The sequence below is a fragment of the Humulus lupulus genome, chromosome X (assembly GCF_963169125.1).
Source record: "Humulus lupulus chromosome X, drHumLupu1.1, whole genome shotgun sequence".
NCBI classification, from domain to species: domain Eukaryota; kingdom Viridiplantae; phylum Streptophyta; class Magnoliopsida; order Rosales; family Cannabaceae; genus Humulus; species Humulus lupulus.
In genome coordinates, this window is record NC_084802.1 from 127233540 (window position 1) to 127249820 (window position 16281).

Consider the following 16281-nt stretch of genomic DNA (forward strand, 5'->3'; position numbering starts at 1 on the left):
ACTGAGAAGGTGTCAGGAACCTTCCTCTTCTGCTCACTGGGGCCTCCACCCTTACCAGAACCCACAAATGGAGGACCTGTCCTCCTGAACTCCCTTCTAGCTGCACTATCTCGCCAGATCTTGTTCTCTGCACTCTCAGTTGTGAGTGCCTTCTCAACCACCTTTGCATAGGTAGTAACCCCAGCCACAGTGGTAATACGTACGTCACGGGCTAATCTGGGTTGTAGCCCCTGAAGAAATCTCTCTCTTCTGGTCCCATCAGTGGGCACCAGCTCCATGGAAAATTTCGCCAAATGATCAAATTTCAAGGCATACTCAGTGACTGACAAACCTCCCTGAAGTAGCCTAATGAATTCCTCAGCTTTTGCCGCCCTGATGGCATCATTGTAATATTTCTCGTTGAACAGAGTCTGAAACTCTTCCCAACTCAGGGCATTAACATTTCTGGTCTGGGTAATAAGCTCCCACCAAATTCGGGCATCCTCTCGAAACATATAAGTGGCACAAGCCACCCTCTCGTTACCAGTCACCCTAATGAAATCCAGGATGGTGGTAATCATACTCATCCACTGCCCTGCCTTGGTAGGATCTGCACTGCCCTAAAAAACTGGAGGTTGTTGCTTCCTGAACCTTTCATAAAGAGGCTCCCAGTTATTTCCAACCTTAGGCAACTGTCCAGCTGCTGGCACCGACAAAGGAGGTGCCTCTGATACACTGGCCACTACAGGTGCTTGCTGTTGTCTTAGGAGATGAAGCTCTTCTCCATGTCTCAACACTGTAGCCTGCAGGTCACTAATTATCTGCTGCCAGTTTATAGGAGCTGGCTGTGGAATCTGGCCTTGATCATTTTCTTGACCCTGATTGTTATTATTTTGGCCTTGATCACTCTGGCCAGCTCACATATCTGTCTTCCCTAGATTCATTCTTATCACTGATACCTTGCTGAAACAATAGTCAATACGGTTAGTCAGGTAGTAATAACTAAACCTCTTGCCACCTTACGGTCTAAGAACAAACAGATAATTATCATATTCCACAGTCATACAAATATAAAAGCAGATACATATGCTTATAGCATTTAGCACTTAGCATGTATCACATAATAATTCACAATCAACAATACTAATAAGTATGTTCCAGCAATCTTAGTACTATTTAGCACACAGTTGCTGAGGATATAATATTTCAGAGCACAGGTTTAACATGGTGTCTCATGCATACAGGAAAAGCATATATACTATATTTAAGCAGTTATACATATAACTACATAAATAGTTACCAAACCATGAGTCGAGCTTGACTTCAGTGATGTGTGTACTTTCCCAGCTAGTCTATAGGAACCCTAACCTTGGCATGCTCTGATACAAAGTTCTAACGCCCTGGTTACCCCAGAATAGTTATGGTGAACCAGAAATTTAACTCGCTACCCGAGTTCTTTGATTAAAAACATGCTTCTAAGTGTTATTAACAGGCTAAGGTGGAAAACCAATCAAAAGGAAAGGATATATTTTATTCAATACATAAAACTGTTCATGGGCCCATAAAAACATTTACAAGTTATTTACAACTCAAAATGGTCATTACTGTTTAAATTTTACAACCCGCCGACCTAAGCGGCAAAAATAGGGTAAACCCCCTAGTTCCTCTGAGAACTCCTTGGTCGTGGTGGTCAAGTGGCCGCATATGTACACAACACCACCTAAGCTCTCCACTCAAGGCTGGGTGAGCTTCTCTTTCCCTTTACCTGCACCACATAGCACCCATGAGCCAAAGCCCAGCAAGAAAACACAATATTTCATGAATATAGTATCAACAATGATCATAATCATCATTCAGGACTTCCAGTCCAAAACAGATGAGTGACAGTTGCAAAAGTCACTAAGGTGGGTTCCGTTCCTTCCAGCCATGTGACGATAGGGTCACCGGGGCTTTACAAATAAGAGATCCTTTCACTAGCTTAAACAGGATAGGTGCTTGATGACTAGTCCCCAACATAACCTACCTCATGACCATAGAGTCATAACCATGGGATTCCGATCCCTACCATGTGACAAGCTGTCACCTAGGCCTTTGGCCCTGGCTCTGAGTAACTAGTCATAGACTAGACAAGCGCTTATAAGTTTCATCGTCCTTAGGGTCAGTCCATCATTAATGATCTAGAGTCATTCAACACTGATATCAATTAGATCTAATCTTTTGTCGGCCCTGCGTTCATAACGCTTATGCCGTTTCTGACTCTCAGGTCAGTAATACGCGACCAGTTCCGTCCCTGACTAATCAGTGCCATACACAACTATGCAAGCTCTGCTAAGCATTTAATATGCAAATCAATGTCCACATTTACCAATCAACATGCCTCAACAACAATCATGCAAGTCATATACACAGGGTGCAGTTTTCTTACCTCTGGTTCGAGTGAGAATTAATATAAGAACGACCCTTGAGAACGATATGTCTTTTTGTCCCTTAGCGGTTACCGGGTCATAACCAATTATGAGATTCCATCAATAAAATGAATAATAAAATATTCCCGGACCAAGACCTAGCCTCCAGGACATCGAATCCCACTAAACCGGGTAGTAGGATCGATCCCAAGGCCTAAGGTTTGGATCCCTAAGTCAAAAACACACTTTTGGCCAAGATGGCCCTCAAGCGCCGCGACCCTTTCCAAAAAAACAGAGGCAACTCGCCTTAAGCACCTGCCTCAAACGCCGCGGCCCTTCCCCAAGCGCCGCGACCCTTAGGCCTCTTCAACACCACCTTCTTCTTCAACAAGCTTGGGCCGCGGCGCTCTAGAACAGAGCCGCGGCCCCACCCAAAACTCAGCCAAAAACCTCTATTTTTCTCCTGCAAACATATTTCAAAACCTTATAAAAACTCTCCCAATATTACTAAGCAATGTCACCAATTATTACCACAACTTATCCACCATATAAACATCAAAACCCAAGTGAACTTCTTCCAAAAACATCCATTGATTCCAACTATTTATATCAAAATCCATAGGCTGTAAACTATAAGAAAATAGAGCATAACCAAGGTTTCATGGATAAAATCTTACCTCAAACTAGTTTTGAATCCTTTTCAATGACTGAACTAAATCTACAACCTCCAAGCTTTGATTTCCTAGCTTGATTCTTCAATTTGGGATCACAAACTTCAAAGGAAGCAAGAGGAAAATGATGAACGCGAGGGAGGAAGCTTGGCTCTATTTTTTTCTATTCTTTCTAGAGGTTTCTACAGCCAATAAAAATCATATATATACATGCCAAATGACCTTAATGCCCCTAGGTCATTTAAAAGCTTCTAAAGACTCCTTAGGGTAAAACCGCCCTTTTCAACCTATCTCGTTAATCATAATTAACGCTCTCCAATTCTCGCTATTCTCAATATTCTCAAATACCAATTATTCTTATCCCGTTACCCTTTAATTCTTGGCATTGCTCTACTCACCGAAATACCCCGAGACTCACCCTGAGCCCCGAGCTTAAACCTATTATGACCAAACCGATAATTCATATTCAAAGATCGTCTCATGCCGAATAGCTCGAACAAATCCACATTATATTGTGGCCTCAACAATTAATCACAAGCATGCACCAAAATATACAAATATACCCTCAACGGGCCAAATTACCAAAATACCCCTGTAATCAAATGTGGACCCACATGCATGCATTTAACATCATATTATAATATAATTCACATAAACATGTGTATAATCATTTAATGGCGTAATAAAACAATTATGTCCCTCCCGGCCTACTAATCCAGCCATTAAATCACATTAGGGATTTCGGGGCATTACAAAACTGCTCACGTATTCCTGAGTGACGTCACCCATAAATCCAACGTGGGAAAATACTTCTAGGAGTACTTCCTCACGACAGACCTGGTCGCTGACAATCTGGCCTTCGCGCGAGGAGGTAAATTTCTCAATCTCTGGTCGTGGATTTTCTTATTAGTTTTTCCTTCACTGTCCTTAGAACATTGGTGTTGTATATAGGCCCATGGTACCGACCAGACCCCACTCCAGAGATGGAGATCAGTGCTGCAGCACTGGCCAGCATGATGAACATCGAAAAAAGACTCAATGAGTTGGTTACTGAAAGCAACCTTAGGCAGGTAGGCCTTTTGGCAGGTCACCAGGGAGTCCACCACGGGAAGTGCCACTGCAGAGGGTACTGGACTAGAAATCCTCGAGCAGCCGCAAGATGTATCACAATCTCAAAGGTGATGACCAATTGGAGTGACCATCTGAGAACCACCCAGCAACACTCAGTCTGCTGCTACCCCTGCCCAACATGGGAGGGGGAAACAAAAATTGTCTGAATACACATGCACTATATCCGAATCCTTTGACGAGAATGGTATAGATCTCTCACTTTTAGATAACTTGCCTATCCCTTATCATCTATTCGATAGGGATGGCAATTTTAATTTTACAACCAGAAATTTTAATTCGGACTTCTTCGAGGAAAAAAGTGAGAGTAGCTGTAGTTCTATAGATAATATACCAACCAATAATAATAGCTCGGGTATACTACTTAGAATTTCCTTTTCTATTATTTTATTGCTTCTTCAACTTCCTTGTCTGATCATTTGTTTTTGTTTTGTAGTCATTCCTTCCGAAGAAGCCTTCGACATCTACACTAACATCGACGTCGAAGCTCCTGCGAGGAACAAGAAAGGAAGCAGACGACACCCTGGGGAGAGCAGTAGCGACCCCTCTAAGAAAAGGGTTCGAACAGAGGACCCTCCAGCACCAACACCTTCCAAGGACACGACCCCTCCTCCAGCTCCTCGCAACAAAACTCCTCCTGAGAAAACAAGAAAAACTCAGGTCGAGGCTCTCTTGAACATCGCCTATAGCTCGGCTCACGACAAGTTGCAAAAACTGTCAAAACACCGTCGTAGGCAAGAAGCTTTTAGCAGCATCCCCACCATGAAGACTAACAAGATTCTCAGACGCGTGCTGAACGAAATACTCAGTGTAAGTTACAACCTTTGCTGTGTTTTAGCTGACTAACTCGCCCTTTCACTGATACTAACAACATTACTTTCTCTCTGATCGCATGGTATTTTGACCATGAGTACTGGTTGGCGTCGCTATGAGGGGACTGATGCCAAGCATGCCGAGGAGATGAAAACATGCGAGGAGAGGGCTAAAGCATGCGAAGAGAAGGTCGCCTATCTGAGCGAAGAGTTAAAGAAGAGCCAAGAAGCAGTGGCCAAAATTACTGCTACCAAAAACTAGTTCAAGGAAGCTTTGAAGAATAACTTCAAAGAAGCATCCAAACTTCAGGATGAGCTGGTAGCTAGCCGGCAGGAAGCCACCGAGCTGGAGGGGCGAGTAAAGCTGCTCGAGGAAACGAATGCTCGGAACCTGGAGAAGTTCAAAGGAGCAACCTTCAACTGCTTCTACCTGTTCTAGAGGAAAAATCCAGAGGCAAACTTCGACTACCTTACTAAGCATGCAAGGCAACTTGAATTGGCAAGATGCGCTGCTCGCCTAGAAGAGGAGAAAGCCCGGGAATCTCCTGAAATCTCCTTGGCAACAGGCATCGAAGGTGTTGAAGAGGAGGCGGGGACCATAGTCGACCAACAATCCTAGCCAGATCCTCCTCCAGCTGCTTAATGATTTAACATATTTATTTTTTCTTTTGTAACCAGAACATACGAACCACGGTTCGTAATGTTGAGTCAATTTTGCTGCCTAAGGCAACTTTTCCTTTTAATTTTTAGTTACATCCGAGCAGCAATTGCTCAGGTGTAAAACATTTCATTATGATATTATAATATTTGTTATTATTATAACAACTACTTCTATGAACGAACTTAGCATAGTACTTTGTTTTGATCTTACAAAATCCAAAATTTTTGAAAAATAATCTAAGTGTCGTAGTATGCTTTCCCTTATTGTGCTCATGTGTTTACATATGCTTGTTGATATGCTTTGCTTACTTGGTATCTTATATGCCCCCCAAGTGATTGAGGAGCTTAAGGTGCTCGGTCATTTTCCATGACAAAGCCCTATTCGAACATTACTGCTCGTGTACTTAAAATAAAAATGATAATATAGCAAAACAACACACGTAATGAGCAAATACTTGTAATAAATGCAATAATTGACAAGAATAACTGGCTGCGCACAGTTCCTTTTATTTCTCATAATAAATGGACAAAATCATGTCAGTACGAGTGATAAAAAATTTGATCTTACACTTGTAAGCGACCAGTAATATAATTGACCAGCCCTTATTCATAAACTTGTAGAAAGTGAAATTAATACAAGCCAGTTCTTAAAAAAAAACTGTTTATTGATAATACTTGCGCAGGTGTTCTCCATTCCAATAGCGAGGAATGAGATCTCCATTTAAGCGAGTAAGTTTATATGTTCTTGGTTGAAGAACTTCTTCAATCTGATACAGACCCTCCTAGTTTGGTCCGAGCACTCTGGCAACTTGATCGCGAGTGTTGAGAAAAACTCTTCAAAGTACCAAATCTCCCATGTTAAACTTTTTTTCACGTACTTTAGAGTTAAAATACCGAGTGACCTTTTGCTGGTAAGCTGCTACTCGAAGTTGAGCTTGCTTGCGCCTTTCATCGACCAAGTCCAAAGACTCCATCAATAATTGATCATTAGTACTTTGATTGTATGCCAAAATTCTATATGATGGTGGGTTTAGCTCAATAGACAACATGACCTCATACCCATAGGCCAAAGAAAATGGAGTATGGTCTGTTGCTGTTCAATGGGATGTTCTATACGACCAAAGGACTTCTGGTAGTTGTTCTGGCCATGCCCCCTTTGCTTCTTCTAGCCTTTTCTTCAGAGTCTCCTTCAAGGTCTTGTTGATAGCTTAAACCTGTCCGTTCTCTTGTGGATGAGAGTGAAAAGATCACTGTCAAATTATGTGCCATTATCAGAGACAATTTTCCTTGGAAACCCATATCGACACACGATGTTCTTGACAACAAAGTTTAATACCTTCTTGGTCGTTATTGTTGCAAGTGGCTCAGCCTCAGCCCACTTTGTAAAGTAGTCAACAACAACTACTGCATCTCTGACATTCCCTTTTCTTGCAGGTAAAGACCCGATCAATTCAATCCCCCATACTGGGAATGGCCACAGGCTTTGCATTTGTTTTGAGCTCATTTGGGCTGCTTGAGATATCTTGGAGAATCTCTGACACTTATCACATTTTCGAATGAAATCCATAGAGTCCTCATTCATGGTAGGCTAGAAATACCCTTGCCTTAAGATTTTTTTCGAAAAACTTTGCCCCCCAGCGTGATCTCCACATAAACCTTCATGGACTTCTTGCATCAGTTCCTTGGCCTTTTCCTTAGAAACACATCTTAACAGAGGCATCGAGTACCCTCTTCTATATAAAATTCCGTCAACCAGAATGAATCGAGCCAACTGCCTCTGGAGAGTCCTTGCTTTGTTTCTTTCTGCTGGCAGCAATCCTTGCTCAAGGTATTTAATGATGGGCGTCATCCATGTGTCTGTTGCTTGAATCACCAGTGAAGACTCTTCTGCTCGAATGCTCGGTGCTGACAAATGCTCAACTGGTACTATGTTCAAGGTGTCAGCATCCTTCTCGCTTGCTAACTTGGCCAAGGCATTAGCATTCGAGTTCTGATCGCGAGGTACTTGCTGGAGGGTATACTTTTCGAACTATGCCCATAAGTCCTTTGCTTTGTTCAAATAAGCAAAGATCTTGAGACCCTGAGCCTGATACTCTCCTATAATTTGATTAACCACTAGCTGGGAATCATTGTAAATCTCAAGTGACTTTATATCCATGTCCTTAGCTAGTCTTAATCCTGCGAGCAGAGCTTCATATTCAGCTTCGTTATTGGACGCTGCAAAGTCGAATCTGATTGCACAATGGAATCGATGTCCTTCGGGAGTGGCTAAGATCAAACCCGCTCCTCTATTGTGCTCATTGGAAGAGTCGTCTACGTACAGCTTCCAGGAAGGAGTTTGACTTTGGAGTTCAGTTTCTTCCATCGGTTCAGATTCCAGTGAATTCTGGGACAAAGTCTGCTAGAGCCTGTCCTTTCACAGCTGCTCGTGGAGAATAAGAAATATCAAACTGCCCAAGTTCGACTACCCATTTTAATAATCAACCAGCGGCTTCCGGTTTCTGCAAGACTAGCCATAATGGCTGGTCGGTGAGTACCATGATGGGGTGAGCTTGAAAGTATGGTCGCAGCTTTCCGGAGGCTAGAATCAAGCAATAGGCTAACTTCTCAATAGGTGGATACCGCAATTCTGCTCCCACTAACCTCTTGCTTACATAGTACACTGCTTTTTGTGCATGGTCTTCTTCTCTCACTAGAATAGCACCAGCAGCATATTCTGTGACTGCCAAATAGATGAACAAAGTTTCTTTCTCAACTGGTTTGGACAAGACTGATGGTTGTGACAAATGAGACTTTAGCGCCTGAAAAGCTTGCTCGCACTCTTCTGTCCACTCGAACTTCTTGTTTCCCCTGAGCAGATTAAAAATTAGAACGCACTTCTCCGTTGATTTGGATATGAATCTACTCAGGGTGGTGATCCTCCCAGTTAGGCTATGATATTGTTTAATTTTGGCATCAGATTTCATCTCGGTCAGTGCATGATATTTTTTGGGATTAGCTTCAATTCCCCGTGAGTTTACTATGAATCCCAAAAATTTTCCTGATCCAACACCAAAGGAACACTTGAGGGGATTCAGCTTCATTTGATATTTGTTAAAGATGTTGAAGCATTCTCACAGGTCCTTGATGTGTTCTTCAGCCATCTTCAACTTGACCAGCATGTCATCGACATATACTTCCATGTTAACGTCGATCAGCTCTTTGAACATATGGTTGACCAGTTGCTGGTAAGTCGCACCAGCGTTTTTCAAACCAAAGGGCATTACTTTATAATAGTAAAGCCCTGTGTCCGTTCGAAATCTAGTGTGATCCTCTTTAGGTGGACGCATACTGATTTGATTGTACCCAGAGTATGCGTCAATGAATGATAAAATTTTATGCCCTGATGTAGCATCGACCAGCTGGTTGATCCTTGGAAGTGGGAAACAATCCTTTGGGCAGGCTTTGTTAAGGTCTGTGAAATCCACGCACGTCTTCCACTTGCCATTTGGCTTGGGAATCAGTACGAGATTAGAGACCCAAGATGGATAAAATGCCACCCTGATGAATCCATTCTCCTTTAGCTTCTCGACTTCCTCTTTCAGGGCTTTCGATCTGTCCTTGTCGAGCAGCCTTCTTTTTTATTGCACCGGTGTATATTTTTTGTCTATATTTAATACATGGCTGAGCACCGACGGGTCTATCCCAACCATATCTTTATGCGACAAGGCAAAGACCTCCTGGTTCTCCTTCAAAAATTCCACCAGTTTATTTCTTGTTGTTGTCTCTAAGTTTTTATCGACTTTCACAATCCTGGTCGGATCTGCCTCTTCTAGTTGGACCTCCTCAGGGTCCTCCACGGGTCCCACATTTTCTTCAAAATCTCTAAAGCGAGTGTAATGCCCCGGATTCCCTAATGTGGTTTAATGGCTGGATTAGTAGGCCGGGAGGGCCATAACTATTTAATTATGCCATTAAATGTATTTATGCATGTTTATGAGAATTATATAATAATATGACGTTAAATGCATGCATGTGGGTCCACATTTTGTTGACAGGGGTGTTTTGGTAATTTTGCCCGTTGAGGGCATAATTGTATATTTCCTCACATGTCAATGATATATTGTGAGGTCACATTATAATGTGGATTGGTTCGAGTATTTCGGCATGAGACGATCTTTAATTATGATTTATCGGTTTGGTCATAACAGGTTTAAGCTCGGGGCTCGGGGTGAGTCTCGGGGTGTTTTTAATGATTAGAGCATTACCAGGAATTATGGGGTAACGGGATATGAATTATTGGTGTTTGAGAATATTGAGATTAGCGGGAATTGGGAAGCATTAATTATGATTAACGGGATAAGTAGAAAGTACCAATTTTACCCTTGAAATGGTTTCAGAAGCCTTAAGTGACTTAAGGGCATTTTAGTCATTTGGATGGATTTACATAACCCTTTAGTTGGCTCACTACAACAATTTTTCTCAAATATTACATTAAAATATGACATAATTTTAGAAGTGCTATTGATACGGAGACACAGAGAAAAATAGAGACGGGGAAAAAAATTTTAGGCGGTAAATGAAACACTTTTTGCCGCCTGAAATTGACAAAAGAGAACAGCAAATGAAAAAAAAAACTTAAAATCCCTAACCTCTCAGTTCTCTCTCTCAAATCCCTAATCTCTACCAGGCCTCTCTCTCTCTCAAATCCCTAATCTCTACCAACGCATTCAGTCTTTCTCTCATTCGCTCTCTCACATTCTCTCGGCTTTCTAACCCTCGCGCCGTTGAACCACACCACAACCACACCCCTGTTGAAGCCTCCCTCACACCGGTACTCACGCAACTGAAGCACACCACGACCATGCCCATGCTGTAGTCGTTGAGTCTCTCGTCCCCCCCTCTTTGTTTATCTCTCCCGCTGGCTTTGAGCAAGAACTGGAGACCTCCTTTTGTCTCTGTGAGGTATAATTTGTTTTTTTTTTTTTTTTTTTTTTTTTCAGATTTCAATTTAATATCAAAAAACCATTTTGAATATTATCAATATATATATGCTTGTGTTGGAATTCTAAGTACAACGGAGGAAGTAAAATATAGAGTAGCCAAATAACGTACCTGGAATATTAAGTTGTTGCTCACAAAGTTTCCAAAACTTTTCGAGAATTGCCTCATCTGGACAATATCCTAACCTTTCCAGCTTTGTTGAGCAAAAATTAATCTTTTTGAACATAAACCATGATTCTGCAAGTATGGTACAAACCTTGGGCACAGACAATGGATAATTAGACAAAATTTGAACAATAGTCATTATAATAGATTTAAAATGAAGCTTCAGTTCAGATGTCATAATATCAAGGGAAAAATACTTACCCTGCTGGCTAGAAGGTTACCATAATTAACTTCTCCCTCCGTATGAGGGCTGTTAAGAAAATACTCTAGGTTGTTAAAAAAAGTAGTTCGTTTAGATAGTAAGGAAGACAACGATGCCTCTGATACCACCTCACTACTTATGATCAATTTTAGACACCAGACCAAATGAATATACATGTTAAGAAGCAGAAAACAGACAACCTGTTGGATGTTTCTTTGATTAATATTCAGGTTCAAGGTATTTGAGCTTTCGTACATGGGTTTCTTTATTTATGTATATATTAATCAACTAATGCCTTAAGGTCTTTCTAAGCAGTTGGAAAGAGCAAAAATAGAAATAGAAAACTAATTCAGAATACAGAGCATAAAAAACAACCAGATGCACATAAAACAGAAAGGAAAAAATGGCAACAGGTCTTCACACTTGATTATATTTTATCTAATTTACTTTGGAGTTTTATCTTCATATATAGCTATTTGTTGATTTGTTTATTAATTCTTCTATTAACTTTCATTCAATTTTTGGTCTCTTATTTATAGGTTAGGAAATCAATCAAAGAGACTGCCTTAATTCTCTCTAATGATGATGTTGATGGTGGCAAGGCTTGGCAAGGCGAGGTGTAGGCTCGATGGTACGTATCTCTTCTAACCAGTGATCAAGCTTGGCATTTTTTTAAGGTGCAACCTATTGGCATAATCCTTTTTGTTGCTATCATGACTACACAAGGCATGATTCTATAGCTTGATTTCTTATAAGTTTTCACCATGTCATTTTAGCTTGTGATGAGTATTTCCATCTGTTATGGTGTATTCAATATTTTCATCTGTTTTCTGTTAATTTTGTTTGCTTGAAGGGTCTACTTTTGTTTACAAAAAGTAACTTTTTTTCTTTGGTTGTCTTTCTAAATATAAATTCCCATTAGGACATTGCATATTATATAAAGGCAGATGCATAGAACTTTTAAAGAGCAGTTACTATGAATTAAGTGTGGTGCGATTATTATTTGGTTGTTATGCTAGTCACTTGTCCCTCCTTAGTGACTCTCATTGTCTATTTTGCCATTTCTGTCCTATTTTTTCTTAAGTTTTCTTAGTTCTGTTTCTGCTCTGATGTTCTATTTTGATGTATTTATTTCATGTATAGGTATTATATATATACAAGGATATATGTACATCTGTCTGTGTCTCCAGATTTAGTTCTTTCCCTCTCACCCACGATCTCATTCTCTCTCTTTCTTTCTCTGTTGTTGCAGATGTTAGCATGGAGGTGGGACTGTGGGGATGGTGTTGTAACAGCGGGGACTTCAATGTGACTAGGGTACTGTTGCCGTGAAGAAAATGGTTTATTTTGATTACATTCCCACTTATCTAAAAGGGTAATGACGATTTTTTATTCTTAGGCATCATCTTTGATTATTTTTTAAAATAATTATTATATATTGTTTCTGTTTTAGGGATTTATGCAATTTTTAATATGAATTATTGATGATGTTTCTATTAACTTTAGGTTTTGTTTGTTTGAGGTTTTTGGATTACTAAATTTGGTGGCTTTGAGGTTTGTGGATATGCTGCTAGCTTTGGGTATTCTATTTTTTATGTTGGTTTTAGATTGAGTTTTTGTGTTTTATGTTTTCGTATATAGTTTCTGACAGTGGTGTGCTATGCAGCCTAGTTTTGTTTTCTAGTTTGTCTTCTCCTGTATCATTTGCTTAGTAATATAATCCATTTTGTATTCTTTGGTTTGAGACACTATAAGCATAAAAAATAAAGTAATCAGATTGAGTTTTTTTGTTCTTCAGAATGAGTGGTTTGCTTGATTGGAGAGTAATAGATGGCACGTGAGGTAGAAAGCCCCTCTGTTTTGACTCGATCCTCATTTCAGATGCCCATTCCTCTCTTCTCGACCCCGTTCAGTATTGAAAATTACCAAGTTTTAATATTTATATTGGCTCTCTTTATAAACTTAGTATGTTTTGAATTTGTGTATGAGTTTTTATGAAGCTTGAATCTGTGTTTTCCTTTCTATTTGAATTGGAAAATAATTTTCAACATGGCAAGCAACTTTGTTTAAAACTGTACTACTACATGGCAATAAACATCTCAAATGAAAAGATTAGTACTGCAATTTTACTTTGGATGTGTTTTGGATGCTTCTGAATGGTATTATAAGAGTGTGATTTGGACATCAAATGAATCAATTGGTGTTTTATGGCTGGACACTATATAACTATCTGATTTATTGGTTTTTGCATGCACATACACAAACTTTACTAGGCTTGGTGCTGAAGTTATTGAACACCTTTGTAGATTTAAATTTCTCATTCTATGTAAATCTTTGCAGACTCACATTACTTTTTCAAAGTTTGTTGTATATTTTTTCTAACATTGTGCTGCCATGTTTGCTATATTTAGATTTAACTTGCTGTATTTTTTTTTTTTATATTGTGTTTCCAAGATGTTGATATTGGTACTGCATTAGTAAAGCAGATTCTTTGTTGTTGTGGTGAGGTTTAGATTTTTGTTTGCTTGAGTTTCTTATAAATGTTTTATCTCATTTCTCTATTTTGATTTGGTCTAAAGAAATTATGGGTTCTATATCCGCTTTTACTATTTATCTTATTTGGAGACAATTATTCTGATCTAGATACAGTTGTATTGTATATATGTATTAAGAACCTTGTAACTTGTGTTCAAAACTGGGGTTTTAATATGTTACGACTTTGGAGTATGATTAATGATATATTTTGAAGATTTTTTTTAAAAAATTTGTGGGCTAGTTTGTATTTTGAGGATAAGTGTGAGATATTTATGTGTTTGAATCTGTTTGAACTGCGTTTTACGATCAATTCCCTCCAAATTTTTGTCAGGATCATAGATTGGTTTGTTTTCGTTTAGTTCACAGTGTGCCTTTTGCCTATTTTCTATTGTTTTGTTAGCTCAGTTCATAGACTACCTTGGCTCTTTATTTCCTTACCAATGTTGTGTTAGTTCAATTCACAGACTACCTTTTGTCTGCTGCCTATTTTCAGTTATTATATAATCCAACTTCGATTTGAACTCAAGGATGAAAATAGATACCTTTGGATTCCTGAGAAATTAGTGGAAGATAATGAGTGTTGTATCTTTTTTGATACGCTATTACTCTAGCATTAGAATGAATGACTTTCCTTATGTTTATTTATTATTTTCTCGTCTAAAACTATAGAAGAAGAACACATATAACATCTGTATTCTTTTAGGAGACTTTGAAGTTTAACCCTACTTTATTTACCCCTTGTGATAAGAAGTGGTTACACTTATGCATATTTCTGATTTCCCCTTTGAAAAATAAGGAAAATTCTCTTCTTCTGTTTTGAAATAGTTTATGTTGTACCATTTTTTTGGATGCTTTCTTTGCTCAAATGGGTTTAAAAGAATTATGTGTCTGAGGCCTATGTGTTGTAGTTAGCGTAATTGCATGGCCAACTTATAAAGTCGTAATGAGGTTATTAACTTTCTTTCTTTTTGTACTCTTTTAGTTTACTATTAACTCTAAGTTTAAGCATTAATTATTTAAACTCTTGTGTAGCTAAGCAAATCAACCTCACAATAAAGACAAGTGCACAATGGAATGGATGATGAATTGGAGGGTGGAGCAAGCTTCATGGTTTACTTTTTGTTCTATTTTTTACTTTTGAAGCAAAGGATGTGCAACACTATAGAATTTTATTATGTATGCTTTCAAACTCAAGTTAGAACTAAGAACTTTTGAAGTGGACAGTGTCATGTTTTGAAGTAGTTCGTCTTCAAATGTAAAAATACTCATTGTTTATCATATATATTTAATATTTTAGATTTTTTTTATCTATATAATATTACACTTGTGATCAATTGTGATTTTTTTAATCAAAATACAATAATAAAAACTTTTTGCAACAATTAAAAATGCATACTATGAAATAACAAAATGTTATTAGTGGGAGAATTTACAATAATTATTGTTGTTTTGTATAATATATTATAATTGGGACAAAAAGTTATTATTTATATAATAGAATGAACTAAAAACGTTATAAAATGATCAAATATAACAATTTTCATAACAGTTGGAAAGTGTAATGCATAAAGTATAAGATTAAACTTCAAATTTATAACTAACTACTCTAACTAAATGTTATTATTTGAATATTATAGCAACTAAAAATGTGTTATTGAATAGTTTAAGATAACATCGAACATAACATTCGAATACTGTTATAGAAAAGACAGGACTTTTAATAACAGGGGCTATGTTAGCATTTTCAGAAGCGTTATCAATACTCCCGGTTAACAGTTTTTAAGTGTTATGAATACTGTTTTTTCTTGTAGTGGCTGTAGAAGCATATAGAATAAACAGAGCCAAAACAGGGTCTTTCTTCTCCAACCCGTACACCATCCTTCACCATTTCTCCTTTGGAGTTTTTGAGCTCAAAGTGGGGTTTCAAGCTAGGAAATCAAGGGGCTGGATTTGTGGACTTGGTTCAACCATTGAAGGAGTTTCAAACACGAATTTGAGGTGAGTTTAGCCATAGGTTTATGGTTTGCACTCTGTTTTCCTTTAGTTTTTCAGCTTATGAATTCTTGTTGATAGTTTGGATTTGAGGAGGTTTTGATTGAAGTTTAGCTTGGGTTTTGATGAGGGAGAGTTATGGGTGATGTTTAGAGGTTAAATTGAGTGTTTGGAGGAGGTTTGGAGCTGGTTTGAAGGCTTTGTTCCAAGGGAAAACGCAGGGGAGAGTTTGCTGGTGCGTGCTGTCATTTTGGCAAAACTGGGTATTGAGCTGCAGCATGGCTGTGGTGCGCCGCGGCTCATGGCGTCTAGCAGATAGGGTTGTCTCTGTCTGAGGGGCGCGCCGCGGCCCTTAGTGACTTTTTGGCCAGAATGGTGTTTTTTTAGCTTGGGGATTCAAGCCTTAGGCCTTGGGGTTGAACCTAGTACCCGGTTGAGTAGTGTTTGATGTCTCGGAGGCTAGGTTTTGGTTGGGAACCCTCTGTTATCATTTTTATTGATGAATCCTATATTTTTGGTTATGACCAGGTGACCGCCAAGGAATTTAAAGGTTGATCGTTCTCAGGGGTCGTTCTTATAATAACTTTCACTCAAACCAGAGGTAAGAAAACAGTGTATGAATACAGTTGCACCCTGTATAGGTATATGACATGTATGGTTTGTTATTGAAGCATGTTGGTTGATATATGTGGACATGGATTGCATATTAAATGCTAGTGAATATTGATTACTTGTTTATGGCACTGACT

At 38.9% G+C, this 16281-nt stretch overlaps 1 long non-coding RNA gene across 1 annotated transcript; it reads left to right on the forward strand.

Annotated features, from left to right (window-relative positions):
- The first annotated feature begins 12338 nt into the window (after positions 1-12338).
- Positions 12339-14845, forward strand: LOC133807173 (uncharacterized). Its single transcript, XR_009879216.1, has 2 exons — positions 12339-12380; positions 14573-14845. It is a non-coding gene; the product is annotated as an uncharacterized LOC133807173 (long non-coding RNA).
- Positions 14846-16281: the final 1436 nt, after the last annotated feature.